Source organism: Sorex fumeus, unplaced genomic scaffold (genome assembly GCF_029834395.1).
Source record: "Sorex fumeus unplaced genomic scaffold, SorFum_2.1 ptg000218l, whole genome shotgun sequence".
Classification (NCBI taxonomy): domain Eukaryota; kingdom Metazoa; phylum Chordata; class Mammalia; order Eulipotyphla; family Soricidae; genus Sorex; species Sorex fumeus.
Window position 1 is genome coordinate 1,397,255 of NW_026606275.1, and position 14,388 is coordinate 1,411,642.

The following is a 14,388-nucleotide window of genomic DNA, read 5'->3' on the forward strand; positions in this document are numbered from 1 at the left end:
TGCTTCATGAGCTGAGGGAGAAGACGGCTGGGATAGAGGAGGGGTCACTGAGTCAATGATGGCTGGAGGGATCAGTCGGGATGGGAGATGTGTGCTGAAAGCAGATAAAGGACCAAACGCGATGGCCTCTGGATCTATGTTGAAAACCATAATGCCCATAGTTAGAGAGAGAGTAAGAGGGAAATTGTCTGCCATAGGGGCAGGGGGAGGGATGGGATGGGTGCGACGGGAGGGGGAATGCTGGGGACATTGGTCGTGGGAAATGTGCACTCTTGGAGGGATGGGGGTTCGATCATTGTTTGACGGAAACTCAGACATGAAAGCTTGTAACTGTATCTAACTGTGATTCAATGAAAAAAATAAAATAAGATCAAAGTAAGGACTCTGCCCCCGCGCCTGGCTGTCCTCACCGGGGTCCCTTGGACGGGGGTGGGTTGAGTTTCCCTCCCTGCCCCGAGCAGAGCCCCGGCAGCCGAAGACCTCCAGAACCGGCCACAGCCATGATGAGACCACTCTCCACATGTCCGGATAAGCCTCGTGCATGAAGGAATTGGCAGAGGAACCCAGGCATGCAGGTCCCAGGGCTGAGATCTCCAAGCCTACTCAGATCGGGACTGGGCCTTCTCCACCCAGATCCCCCATCTTCCAGTAGGCGGGGGTCACACCCACCAGCTGCTGCTGGCGCTAGGTTGGTCCCATCAACAGCCAAGACCCAGAGACTATAAAACCCAGCTCCAGAAGCACATGGCCGCGTTCACAGCTGCGCGACATCTTATTATCTCCTTTTTATTTTGGAGAACCCGGCAGGCTACCGAAAGTATCCTGCTCGCACGGCAGAGTCCGGCGAACTCCCCGTGTCGTACCCAATATGCCAAATACCAGTAACAATGATGGGTCTCATTCTCCTAGCCCTGAAAGAGCATTGAATATGGCTCTTCCAAAATCTCAGGGCTAGGAAGAAGGAGACGTTACTGGTGCCTGTTCGAAGCTGTCGACAAACAATAGGATCATCGTGATCATGAAAAGTAAGTAAAAAAAAAAGAGAAAATATTAACACACAAGGTTCGACCATTAACAACATATTAGTAATCTCTTACACAAGAGCTTAATGTCTCCTTGGTGAGATACAACAACATTCACACACACTTTCTTCTAAGGAAACATTTTTTGATCATTTTTAGTGAATTATAACAAGCAATATAAAATAAATTATTCAGGGCCTGCCATAGGGACAGTCTTGAGGGGTGGTTGGGAAAATCGGAAATAATGGTTGTGCGAAGGGACAATTGTGGTGGGATTGGGGCTGGAATTTGAACGTAATAAACCATGAGCAGCTTTATAAAAAGTAAATCATTAAAAAACAAAAAAAATTTAAAAGATAAAATAATCAAATTAACATCCAGTTGCTGGAGTCATAGCACAGCGGGTAGGGCATTGCCTTGCATGCAGCCGACCAGGCTGACCCGGGTTCAATTCCTCTGCCCCTCTTGGAGAGCTGGCAAGCTCCCGAGAGCATCTCGCCCGCATGGCAAAGCCTGGCAAGCTCCCCATTGTGACGCATTCCATATACCAAACACAGTAACAAGTCTCACAATGAAGACGTTTACTGGGCCCGCTCGAGCAAATCGATGAACAACGGGAGGACAGTGACAACATCCAGGCTGTGTGTGCTCCTACCTCTGCTTGATGGAGCGGAGCGATTTGTGGTAAAATTTTCTCTCTGATACACCGTGGGCAGTGACAAGGCAAGAGTGATGGTTGTTTGTCTGCAACTCACCACAATCGACTGAGTGGCACACATCGACAGAAAACACTGACGCCCAGGAAGCCAGCAAGACAGCACAGGGTGGGAGGTGCTTGCCCTGCGTGCAGCCTCTTGGGTCCAATCTCCGGCCCCACACCTGGTCCCCTCAGTCCCACAAGGAGTGTCCGGGAGCACAGAATCAGGAATAATTCCCGAGCACTTCCAGGTGTGGCCGAGAATGCCTCGCCGAAGGAAATAGATTAGTTTTAAAAAATGAGGCCCAGCAGAGCCTGAGCACCTGTCCTATGTCTGTATTCCCTGTATATTCTGAACACATGAAATATTTTCTGATATTTCTCAAAAACAGCAACTAGGGTTGGGTTACTTAACAGGATAGTTATCGTACTATGTCATGCGAAGCCTCATTAGTTTTTCTTTGATAATTAGCTATAACTGCCTCAAAAATTATTAGCTATAATGAAACAAAGGTTCCCCGGAAAGCGAGCCCTCATGAATACTCATTGTGAGTAAATTGAATTGAAAAGGCCTTGATTAAGCGATATACACCTAATTTCACATAAAAATGCTGATTTCTCCCCGAAGAACAACTAAAGACACCATTAAAGTGGGAACATTGCATATGAATATCAATTCATCAAAAATGTATTTATATGATGTCTCTGACTGGAATGAGAAGTGGGCCCGGTTGCCCGTGTTTGCAGAATCCAGGTGACTTCAGACCAGGAGCTCAGGGCTCTGGGCTCAAGCCTCGGCGAGCCGCTGTCGGGGGAGAATTCTCCGGTCACTTCCTCCAACCTTTTATTCCATATTATTCTCGGACACAAAGCTTGTAACATATGTGAGATGCTGTAGCACTCAGACACTTTCAGTTTGATTTTTAGGGTCCACCGTGATCAGACCATGGGAGGGTGCTGTCGCTGTACGTGGCCGATCTGGGTTCAGCCCCCAGCACCCTTTATGGTCCAGGACTGAGCCCTGAGCACTGTACCCCAAGCACCCTGGCAAAAAATACCGCCAATGTGGCAGTTAAAAATGACAGACTGTGGGTTGGAGCAATAGCATAGCGGGAAGGGCATTTGCCTTGTATGCAGCCAACCCGGGTTCGAGTCCCAGCATCCCATAGGGTCCCCCGAGCACTGCCAGGAGTAATTCCTGAGTGCAGAGCCAGGAGGAACCCCTGTGCAATGCCGGGTGTGACCCAAAAAGGAAAAAGAAATGACAGACTGTCACATGTGCGGCTGACCCACGAGAAAGGGCAGCTGTCCTGCCTGGTCTTGGACACGCCTCTCAGAAGGTGTCTGGAAGTGGCTGAACACCTTCCCAAGTGCACTTTGGTCAGACGGAAGAAACGACTCGTGTCAGCAACGTGACCTCGCGGGCCAAGACCTCGTCTTTCCAGCTGAAGCCCAAGGCAAAAAACTTTAGAGCAGAATTATAAATCCCTGAAAACAGAGATTTCTCATGGAAATTTGGGACCCCTCGGCCTAACTTAGCAACATCCTCAGAAGGTCCTGGGAGCAAAGAAAGGGGAGCCTGAAGGCTCCTTCCAGAAAAATCTTGTACCTCCGATGAACGGGAAAAGCGGTGTTTGGACGAGACAGAGAAGAGGCGTTCCTTCCTTTGGCACCCCACGACTGTGCGGCACATGACCAGAGGCATCGGTGCCAGCCAGCGAGAAGATGAGCCGTAAAAAGCCCTTGGGAAGGAGAGGCCATTAAGATGGGCGAGAACATCACCGCCGATCTATAAAACTTTTACAGTCTAGTCTTATTTGCACAGAGATTACGTCCCCAAAGCTCAATGCCAAAGACACATGTTAATAAGCTCACAACTTTTAATTAAGCGATATGGAGAAGGAGATTCCCATTAAGCTCTGATTTGTGGGCTGGCTCTCGCTGTGGGCCCCTCCACCGCCAGACACACGCTCAGCACCCACCAGCCCTTCCACCGAGGCCCAGCTGCCCATGGGCTGGGGTTGGGGGGGGCGGCCTCCCGTTGTTCGTTGAGGGGTGCTCACCCTAGGACAGCTTCCACCAGACTAGGACAGACGCGGGCACTGTGAAACGGCTCTTCTGAGCATCTGACCTGGGTGGGGATCCCGTGCTCATCCCCCCCTCAGGAACCCGGGGCGGGCAGCCCCGTACCCGCCTCCGTCAGAAGCTGAATCCTCGTGGGGTTCCGTGTGGCTGAGGAAGCACGACTGTGGACGAAGGGCCCCAGGTCCATGAGGACTCAGAGAGCCTGGGACTGCCCCTGCCCTCAGCAGGGCAATTCTGCAGGAACTGCATTGTTCGTTTAAAAACCAGCACCGCAGCCCCGTGGCCTGGAGGAGACGCCCCTCCAGACACAGAAGCGCGGCCCCCGCTGGCCCGTGTAGACGACGAACCCTGGCTGCACACGGCAACCTCCAGCCCCTCCAGACGGGAGCACCGCAGACAGCCACCTGGGCAGAGCCGATGAGGTGAGTCATTTCGCCAATAACTCACCTGACACGCAAATATTTATGGAACAGGCGGCATGCCAGGCGTTTCATTTCTGTGTATGATTTATGCTCCTCCGGACGAAAACTCTATCAAGACACTGTGATCCTGACTCTCTCCGGCCTCCTCTGCGTCCTCGCCGATGCGTCTGGTCGGATCATTAACCCCATGTTCCCACGCGTTGAAACCGGGACCGTTCCCCTCATCGTCTGCTGCACACACCCCGTGAGAAGACCCCCCGGCTCAGAGCCCGGAGAAAACCCCCCGGATCACAGACCCCGGAGGATCCCGGGGTTCCCACGCAGGGCACGAGTCCTGTCAGTGCAATGGAGACACATTCCTCTCTCAAGGGGTGTCGAGGGACAGGTGCGGGGTCCCCACCCACAGTGTGAGCTTCTCCCAGCCTCAGGGTCTTGGCAGTGTGGGTCTGGGGTTGGGGACCATTCCCTCGCCAGTGGGTGTCACTCAGACAGGAAAAGTCTTTGCACACAGCACATCAGATAAAGAGCTAATCCCCAAGGCCTGAAAGTACTCACAGAGCTCGTGGGAGATGTGTGCTGACGGGAGACAAAGGACCAAACGTGGTGGCCTCTCAGTATCTGTACTGAGAACCACAATGCCCAAAAGTATATATATATATAGAGAGAGAGAGTATGGGGGAAACTGTCTGCCATAGAGGTGGGGGAGGGGTGGGATGGGGGAGGGACACTGGGGACATTGGTGGTGGAGAATGTGCCCTGATGGTGGAGGGATGGGTACGCGATCGTTGCATGACTGAAACTCAATCATGAAAGCCTCGTAACTGTATCCCACAGTGATTAAAAAATAAAAATCAATAGCTTCATCAAAAAATGGGAAGAGGAAATGAACAGACTTGCAGACAGCTCATAGGTGGGTGTATGAGAAATGTGTTTGTCATCCTCATTATCAGGGAAATCAGACAAGGAGGAGTCATTGCACAGCCGAGAACGGTCGACATCAAAGGATTGCAAACAGCGAGTGCTTACAGGAAGCTGGGATTCTGATTCATTGTTGGTGGGGACGTTATCTGGTTCAGGATCTGTAGAAAACAATCTGGGAAAAGAAAGCCAACCTTAGATCCGGGGACTGGAAAGATAGTAGAGTGGGCAGGGCCCTTGTCGGGCGTGTGGTGACCCGGATTTGATCCCGGCACCCCGTTTGGTTCTCGAGCCCTGCCAGGAGTGATCCCTGAGTGCAGAGCCAGGAGTAAACCCTGGGCACTCCCAGATGTAGCCTCCAAACCAAAAAATATGATAAAATGGGGGCTGGGGTGATAGCACAGCGGGTAGGGCGTTTGCCTTGCACGCAGCCAACATGGCCAACCCAGGTTCGATTCCCAGCATCCCATATGGTCCCCCGAGCACCGCCAGGAGTGATTCCTGAGTGCATGAGCCAGGAGTAACCCCTGAGCATCGCCGGGTGTGACCCAAAAAGGAAAAAAATGGTAAAATGATTTAGTTATATCACCTGGGCTGGAGCGATAGCACAGCAGGTAGGGCATTTGCCTTGCACGCGGCCAACCCCGGGTTCGATTCCTCCGCCCAGCCCGGCAAGCTACCGAGAGTATCCCGCCCACACGTCAAAGCCTGGCAAGCTCCCCGTGGCGTCTTCAAAATGCCAAACACAGTCACAACAAGTCTCACCATGGAGACGTTTCTGGTGCCCGCTCGAGCAAATCGATGAACAACAGGAGGACAGTGCTACGGTACGGTCATATCACCAACTGGAAAGGATGCAGAGAGATCTACCTTCTACAGAAGTAGCTGTGCCCCCCCCCCCACATACACAGATACAGACACATTCCTGTGTGTGTACACACTCCTGTGTGCGCACGTGTATACACATATGTAGTGTGGGTGAGCGTACGGAGTGTGTGTAGCGTGTGATTTTTCTGTGGTGCGTGTGTTCGTGTGGTGGGACTTCTCGGGGATGGGAAGACCGTCCGGGGGTGTGCGGAGTAAGTACTGATCAAATGCCAAGGCACAAAGACCACAGGCTGCTCCTCCGCCGAGCCCGGTATTATCAGTTGATTTATTTAATAAAAGCGAGGACCAGGGAAGGCTGGCAATGTGGCTCCCCATAGAACGCCCTCATGCTGTGATTGTTGAAGTGATAAGTAATTTGCTTTTAATGCAGACACATACCACTTAGCACCATATTTAACTGAAGGATGAAGATCACTCATTTTTCATCCACTTGCTCAGCTGACACGGGGTGCTATCTATCTATTGTCCCGGAGCTTAATACAAGAAACATTTAAGAGATCTCATTTTTAAATTTATGGCAAGCATTTAAATTTTTAATTCCTGCTTGGTTATATTTTTAGTCTTTAATAGAATTTAAATTTCAAATGGATAATCTATGGGGGCAATAAGAACACAGTAGGTAACTAGGAAAAAAATGATGTACTAAAAGGAGTTTTCTTAATTTACAGTTCTCACGTACAACCCTATTTTATCTTGGAAATGATCTCTGAATGATAAAGACAATAGCAACATGCATGAGGCAAGTTGGATACTCACTGGAATTCTAGGAAGGAGCCTATCGACGAAATGATAAGAATCATCAAAACTCTGGGTGAGTCCTTAGCTAGGGCTCTACTTCCTTTATTTATGATTCTTGAAAAAATATCGTTAGCATTTCAAGAAATCATCATTATTAAAATAATGAAGATCATTTTATCGTCAATAAAATAATCGTTAGTATACTGAGAAAAACTGGAATTTTGCAGACACAAATGACGTATGTCATCCCAGAAACGCCTGCCCCATCCTCAGGGCCAAGGTGCACACGCTCTGCCCAGAGGCAGCAAGGCAGGCCCAGGCGTGCAGAAACGTGTTCCTCCAGGGATTCTCTCCTGGAAGTCCCACCCTCCTCAGGGGCGATGACTTAAAGTTTGCAAAAGGTCACAGAAAATGGGGTCGGTTATAAGCATTAAAAAATCCCCTTGAGGGAGATGGAGCGACAGCACAGCGGGTAGGGCGCTTGCCTTGCACGTGGCCGACCCGGGTTCGATTCCCAGCATCCCATAGGGTCCCCCAAGCACCACCAGGAGTAATTCCTGAGTGCAGAGCCAGGAGGAACCCCTGTGCATTGCTGGGTGTGATCCAAAAAGAGCAATAAATAAATAAATTGATTACTTAATGAATTTTTAAAAATTCCCTCGAGAAGTTTCCTTTATTCTTCTGCTAAGAAAAGAACCGCGTGCGAGTACCCAGAGTGTCTTCCGTAAACAGACGCTTCTAACAGTGTGAGGGGGACGGCGTCCAGTCTGTGTCCAGGGGGCTGAGCACCAATTCTGGGTCCGGACGGTGAGAGGCGTGGGCAAGTTGCTTGTGGACCTCGCCCGCGCCCCGTGTGGCCTCTGGGTGGCTCCTCCATGAACCCCCGCGCGGGACCTGCTACTTGAGCACTCGCGGACGCCAGCCCGCCTGTTGTGAGCGTTCAGCTGCGCTTGGCCTGAGTGTGTGGGTGCTCAGGGGTGGCGTGTGTGTCGGCGTTGCTGTGTGCGGCTCTCCAGGGGACAAGCGCATGGCAGGGAGCAACTCTCAGGGCGGCAGGCGTCCTGCAGATGCGTCTCCGAGGCTGCGCCCAGGTCGGTACAGCCCGGGTGAGACGTGTGACATCCCCACGCACAGCACACGGGCACCTGCCGCCTCTCCTCATGCTGCCTGCCGTCGAGGGAGTCTGTTCCCGGAGCTGCGTCCAGGGCTCCACTGCCCAAATGACGGTCGACCCTCCCCCATCCTCAGCTGGGAGGAAAGCAGCAGATTAAAGAGAAAAAGGAACGGACAGACAACCATGGCCAGGGAGGGTTGTGTGTGGGTGGTTGTGTAAGTGTATGTGGGTGTAGGGTGTGTGTGCGTGTGTGTGTGTGTGTGTGTCAGGGGTAAACTATTTGGTTTTTCTAGAAAGAGCTGAGATTGTCAGTGAGAGCCCATGCCTGAGCCAGTCATTTGGGGGCTGGTTTTCATTATCTTAAAATACAAATAAACATAAGCTCTTATGAAAAGAACACAATGAGGGTACTACACGTGTTACCAAATTCAACTACTGGATTGGGTATTGGCTCAGTGAGGAGGTCACACACACACACACACACACACACACACACACACACACAAATAACCACAAAGGACATCAAATTTTTTAAAGCAGTCTAGAGAAAAACATAACAATGGACCCATCAGAGTCTTGATCTCAATCTATACCACCAAGCCACAGTAACCAAAACAGTATTTGAATAAAACTGCATCAACGGAACCACACTGGGTCCCGAAACCAAACCACACACATGCTGACCGGAACAAAGTAAAAAATCGGAAGTCTACAAGTGAACAGAGAATAAGTCATATTTGGAAAATTTAGACATTCACAGTCAAAAGAATAAAACTAGGTGCCATCTAAAACCACACATACACCCCCCCCCAAAATTTAAATGTTTTAAAGACTCAAATGCAAAACTAAGACCCATAAAGTGCATTGAATAATGCATCGGTGATAAGATAATTAGTATTAATCTTAGAGATGACTTTCGGGATTCAACTCTGCTAGTAAGGCAGACAAAAGCAAAAAATGAAAAAACGGGACCGACGTGTCTCACACCTTAAAAAAAAAAACATGAAAATCAAGAACACCCGATATATTTACACATCACACAGTCAGCGAAGTGTCCACACCCCAAATATACAAACAAATACAACAGCCGAAACAACCCAGTTTTTGAGAGGCCAGAGGGTCCGAACCGGCCCTGGTCCCAAGGAGCCCACACAATGGCCTCAATGTCCACAGCACCACAGAGGGCAGCGCCCATGAGCGGCCAGTGCTGAAGACGCAAAGAGGTGGACGAGCTCGTGCGATGTGGCTCAGGGGGACGGCGAGGGTGTGGCCAGGCACAGAGAGTGAGAGCAGCAGGACCAGCGGCCCGAATGTCCTGTCTCCTCCTGGACCCAGAATAAACCAGTTCCAAGCACTCTGCAGCCTGTGCTCACAGTCAGGCCAGGAGAGCGGAGCCCTGGGGAGACACGAAGGCCAGTGGAGGGGAGGGGGTGGCGCGGGGGGGGGGTCCCCTGCCCAGTGCCCCAAGCAATGGAATCATCCGGAAACGTCGGTGCTGCGCAGGGCATTGTGCTGTGTGAAAGGAGGCAGAAAGAGGGGCTGGAGCGATAGCACAGTGAGCAGGGCGTCTGCCTTGCACGCGGCCAACCCGGGTTCGATTCCCAGCATCCCATAGGGTTCCCCAAGCACTGACAGGAGTAATTCCTGAATGCATGAGACAGGAGGAACCCCTGGGCATTGCCGGGTGTGACCCAGAAAGAAATAAAAAAGGCAGAAAGAGGAAGGAGAACTGTGGGATTTAATTAATTGTTCATCAAGAAGGAAGAAGACGAACCCTTAGATCCTAACAGCCCAACCGTGGGCTTCTGGAGTCTGGGGAGATGGTACGAAGGGCCTGCGTGGGCTTTGAGCGTGGGAGCCCACGGCACGATCCACGGAACCGTTTCCCCCTGAGCCCCGGCCACACCCCCGGGCCAGGGCACGTCCTCAGGGCAGCACTGGCCACACCGGCCGGGGTAGTGGGTCAGCAGAGACGGAGGGAGGGGAGCGGGCTCTGGGGCAAGGGGGGCGACTGTCCAGTGACAGGCAGGAATAAGAGCCAGGCGGTGGTCCGGGGAGCCTCTCTGCGGAGTTGCTCGATGCTGAGTCTGCATGCCTGAGCCCCTCCGAGTTTTCAAACAATATTAATTCCACGGAAAGCTTTAAAACCAAAGCGGAGTGCAAATATTGTGGAGAATATATGCACACGTGCTTTGCAAAGCGACTCATTTAAGTGACTTGTTTTATTTTTGTTTTGTTTGTTTGGGTTTGGGGGCCAGACCTTGTGCTCAGGGCTGACTCCTGGCTCAGTGCTCAGGGCTGACTCCCAGCTCTGTGCTCAGGATCACTCCAAGCTCTGTGCTCAGGGCTCAGTCCCGGCTCTGTGCTCAGGGCTGACTCCTGGCTCTGTGCTCAGGGTCACTCCCAGCTCTGTGCTCAGGGCTCACTTTTGGCTCTGTGCTCAGGGTTGACTCCCAGCTTAGGATCACTCCAAGCTCTGTGCTCAGGATCACTCCCGGCTCTGTGCTCAGGGCTCACTCCTGGCTCAGTGCTCAGGCAGGGCTGACTCCCGGCTCTGTGCTCAGGCAGGGCTCACTTCCGGCTCTATGCTCAGGGCTCACTCTTGGCTCTGTGCTCAGGGCTGACTCCTGGCTCAGAGCTTAGGACTGACTCCAGCTCTGTGCTCAGGATCACTCTTGGCTCTGTGCTCAGGGCTGACTCCTGGCTCAGAGCTTAGGACTGACTCCAGCTCTGTGCTCAGGATCACTCTTGGCTCTGTGCTCAGGGCTCACTCCTGGCTCAGTGCTCAGGCAGGGCTGACTTCCGGCTCTGTGCTTAGGGCTCACTCCCGGCTCAGTGGTCAGGCATGGCTCACTTCCGGCTCTATGCTCAGGGCTCACTCTTGGCTCTGTGCTCAGGGCTGACTCCTGGCTCAGTGCTTAGGGCTGACTCCAGCTCTGTGCTCAGGATCACTCCTGGCTCAGTGCTCAGGGCTCACTCTTGGCTCTGTGCTCAGGGCTGACTCCCGGCTCTGTGCTCAGGGTCACTCCCAGCTCTGTGGTCAGGGCTCACTCCTGATGGCCTCTGAGGACCATAAGGATGCCTGGAATTGAACTCTAGTCGGCTGCATGCAAGGTAAGTGCCTGACCCACTATATTACCACTCTGGCCCAACCCGGCTCATTCATATCACTTGACTTTTTCATTTTTATCTTAGAGGGTTAAAAAAAAATGACACAACCCTTCCCGGTTCAGGGAAGGACTTATTTAACGACACTGTCTCGGAACCTTTCCCCATTCCCTCCAGTACAAAATTGCTACCGCAAAAAAATAAAACAAAATTGAAAAGTAGCGTCCTGCCCTCCTTCAGCTTCTGGGAGCCGCGGAACTCCAGCCGCAGAACCGCCAGCTCCTCCCAGCGCGAGGTGAGGCGCTCCGAGCCCTCCAGCACACCGTGCAGCTCTGTCGGTCCTTCCTCCCAGGCCTGGTCTCTGTGGCCCGGTCAGTACAGGGTGGACAGCAAGGGGGCCGGAGGGGAGGGGCACGGCTGTTTCCTCAGGCCAGACCCTGCCGCAGGGATGGGCTTTGAGTTGCAAAGGCCAAGAAGCAGAGACATTCCGGGAGCCCAACGATCCCCTGCACGGGCTCACCTGCGGGGTCTGACGCCCGAGTGGAGAGCTGATGCTCGCAGCCCAGTGCTCACGCTGCACGACCACCACGGTCCACCCCAGGGCCAGCACCGCTGCCCCTTGGCAGAGAACGGCAGAAGACACTGTGGCACATCCGCCACGCAGCATCCTCAGTCATGCAACGAGGTGCAGCTGTGTCTTCCAGGCCACCTGGCTGGGCCCGGCGGTGCTGACGGGAGCAAGACAGGAAGCGGAGAGACCAGCTGGGGGTCCCGCTCTCGGGGATGGAGAAGCCAAGCCAACAGCGGGCAGCGAACGGAACCAGCTTCCGGGTTCTGTGGCGGTGGCGGGCTGCGGGTGGGGCGGGTCCCTTGGACGGGGACTCTGGGACTTGAGAGGCGGGCGAGGTGAGACGCGCACACAGAGCCTCGGGCCCCGGCAGAGCCAGAGAGAGAGTCGAGCTGCTCCGCGGGAGGAATCAGGAGGAATTCCAGCACGCGCTGGAATTAGGAGGCGGAATAAAACCGTTCCTATCGTCACTTTATCGAATGCCACATTCGCGTCGTGACACAAGCAGCACCAGCAAAAGCGTTCTGTATCATATAGGGCCAGGAGGGTCGCTCCACGGCTTGGAGGCCAGCCTCGCGTGCTGGGGGGAAAGGCAGCTGGGTCGGAGAAGGGGCCACTCAGGGAAGGATGCTTGGAGGGCGGCTCGGGATGGGAGATGCGTGCTGAGAGTAGCCTACGGGCCAAGCAGGATGGCCGCTTGCTGCCTGTGTTGCAAACCACGACACCCAAAGGGAGAGAGAGAGGAGAGAGAAGGAGGGAAAGTGCCTGCCACAGAGGCGGGGGAAGGGGGTAGGATGGGGTAGGGGTGGCGGGAGGGATACTGGGGGCATTGGGGGTGGGGAACGGGCACTGGCGGAGGGATGGGTGCTCGGTCATTGTATGACTGAAATGTAATCACGGAAGTTTGAAAGTCTCTAACTGTACCTCACGCTGATTCATTACAGTCATTTCAAATTTAAAAATATAAAAAGAAAGAAAAGTGTTCTATAAGGGTCCCGCCCCACTTGACGGGGGGCTTCCGGTTGGCTGGTTTCTGCGACCACTCTCCAGTGGAGTCCGGGGGGATTCGCTATTTCACGAAGGCCCAACAAGGCAGCAGCCGCGGGCAGCTTCTCCCATGCTGTGCTCCCGCCGTGGGCGTGAGTGACCCGTGGGAGACGGCGCCTTCAGATCTCGATGGACGCTTTGCTCCCCCGCGATTCTGCGTGGCTGGAACCTTCCGGAATACTCTCTGCTTCAGCCATGTGCTCCTGGATGGCCATGAGCACGTCCCGGTGCACGAAGGTCAGGCCACCGACGTCCCCAAGTACCTGGAGAGCAGAGACAGACGCTGTGTGTGAGTGCCGCATCAGGGGGCCAGTAAGCCGCACCCCTCCCTCGCCTGGAGCAGGACAACCTGCAGAGCCTCTGGAAGGCCCTCGGGTCCTCCCCTCAGGGCACTGCAGCCGTCCTGGGCCCACCTGGTCCAGGGCTGTCTCTGCCTCTCCCTCCACCAAGCACCCAAAACAGAAACCAGAATCATATATGTATATTTTTTTTGCTTTTTGGGTCATTCCCGGCGATGCACAAGGGTTCCTCCTGGCTCTGCACTCAGGAATGACCCCTGGCAGTGCTTGGGGGACCCTATGAGATGCTGGGACTCGAACCCAGGTTGGCCACTTGCGAGGCCAACGCCCTCCCCGCTGTGCTATCGCTCCAGTCCCCAGAATCATATTTAATAACGTCAAGTTTCGGGTTCTACTCAGCCCTAAAAATACCTGTGAAAAGGGACTTATCCCAGTCCCAGAGAAACCAAGACGCAATCACGGCCCACTGCGGGGCAGGGCTGGAGTCAGACCCGGCTGGGTTCTTCCACGCAGCTTCCTGAGACACGCACACCTCACGCTGCGCCCAGCCGGGGAAGGGGGCCGCGTCGCTGTCCCTGCAGCCTGCTCTGCTCTGCGGATCCCCGGAGGCCGGCTGGCAGCTCCCGCCCCTTTCGTGCCAGGACTCACGCTTGGGGAACCGAGGGCTCTGGAGAAGGGACGGGAGGGGACACTTCTGCAGGCTACAGCTACCCTGAAGCTTCGACTCGGCCTTGGTTTCTGTTCCCCGGGACGGGACTTGCAGTTTCTGGTAAACTCCCAGGTGAGTAATTTGCCCCGATAAGGACCTGGGCAGTTGGGTCTGGCCGTTTGTGAGGGTCACTGTCCCCTCCTTGAAGACTGTCACTGTTACTGGAAACTAGTTCACAACAATCACGACCATCCTGTTATTCGTCGATGGCCTCGAGCAGGCCCCAGTAGCGTCTCCTTCGTCCTAGCCCTGAGATTTTTTGAAAAAGTGCCACATTCGAGGCTCTTTCAGAGTTAGGAGAATGAGACCCTTCATTGTTACTGGTGTTTGGCATATTGGGTATATGCCACGGGGAGTTTGCCAGACTCTGCCATGTGGGCAGGTTACATTCGGTAGCCTGCAAGTTTGTCCAAAGTAGGAATGAGATGATGAGATGTCGCATTCGCAGCCGTGCGCTTCCGGGAGCTGGGTTTTATAGTCTCTGGGTCTTGGCCGTTGATGGGATTACACGCACCAGGGGGCCAGTTGGTGGGTGTGACCCCCGCCTACTGGAATTCGGCGGATCTGGGTGGAGGATGCTCAGCCCTGATCCGAGCAGGCTTGGAAATCTCAGCCCCGGGACCCGCGTGGCTTTGTCCCTCTGCCAGTACCTTCATGCGTGTGGAGTGTGGTCTCAGCATGGTGGTGGCTGGTTCTGGAGGTCTTCAGCTGCCGGAGCCCTGGTCGGGGCGGGGAGGGAAACTCAACCCACTCCCCTCCAAGGGGCCCCGGCC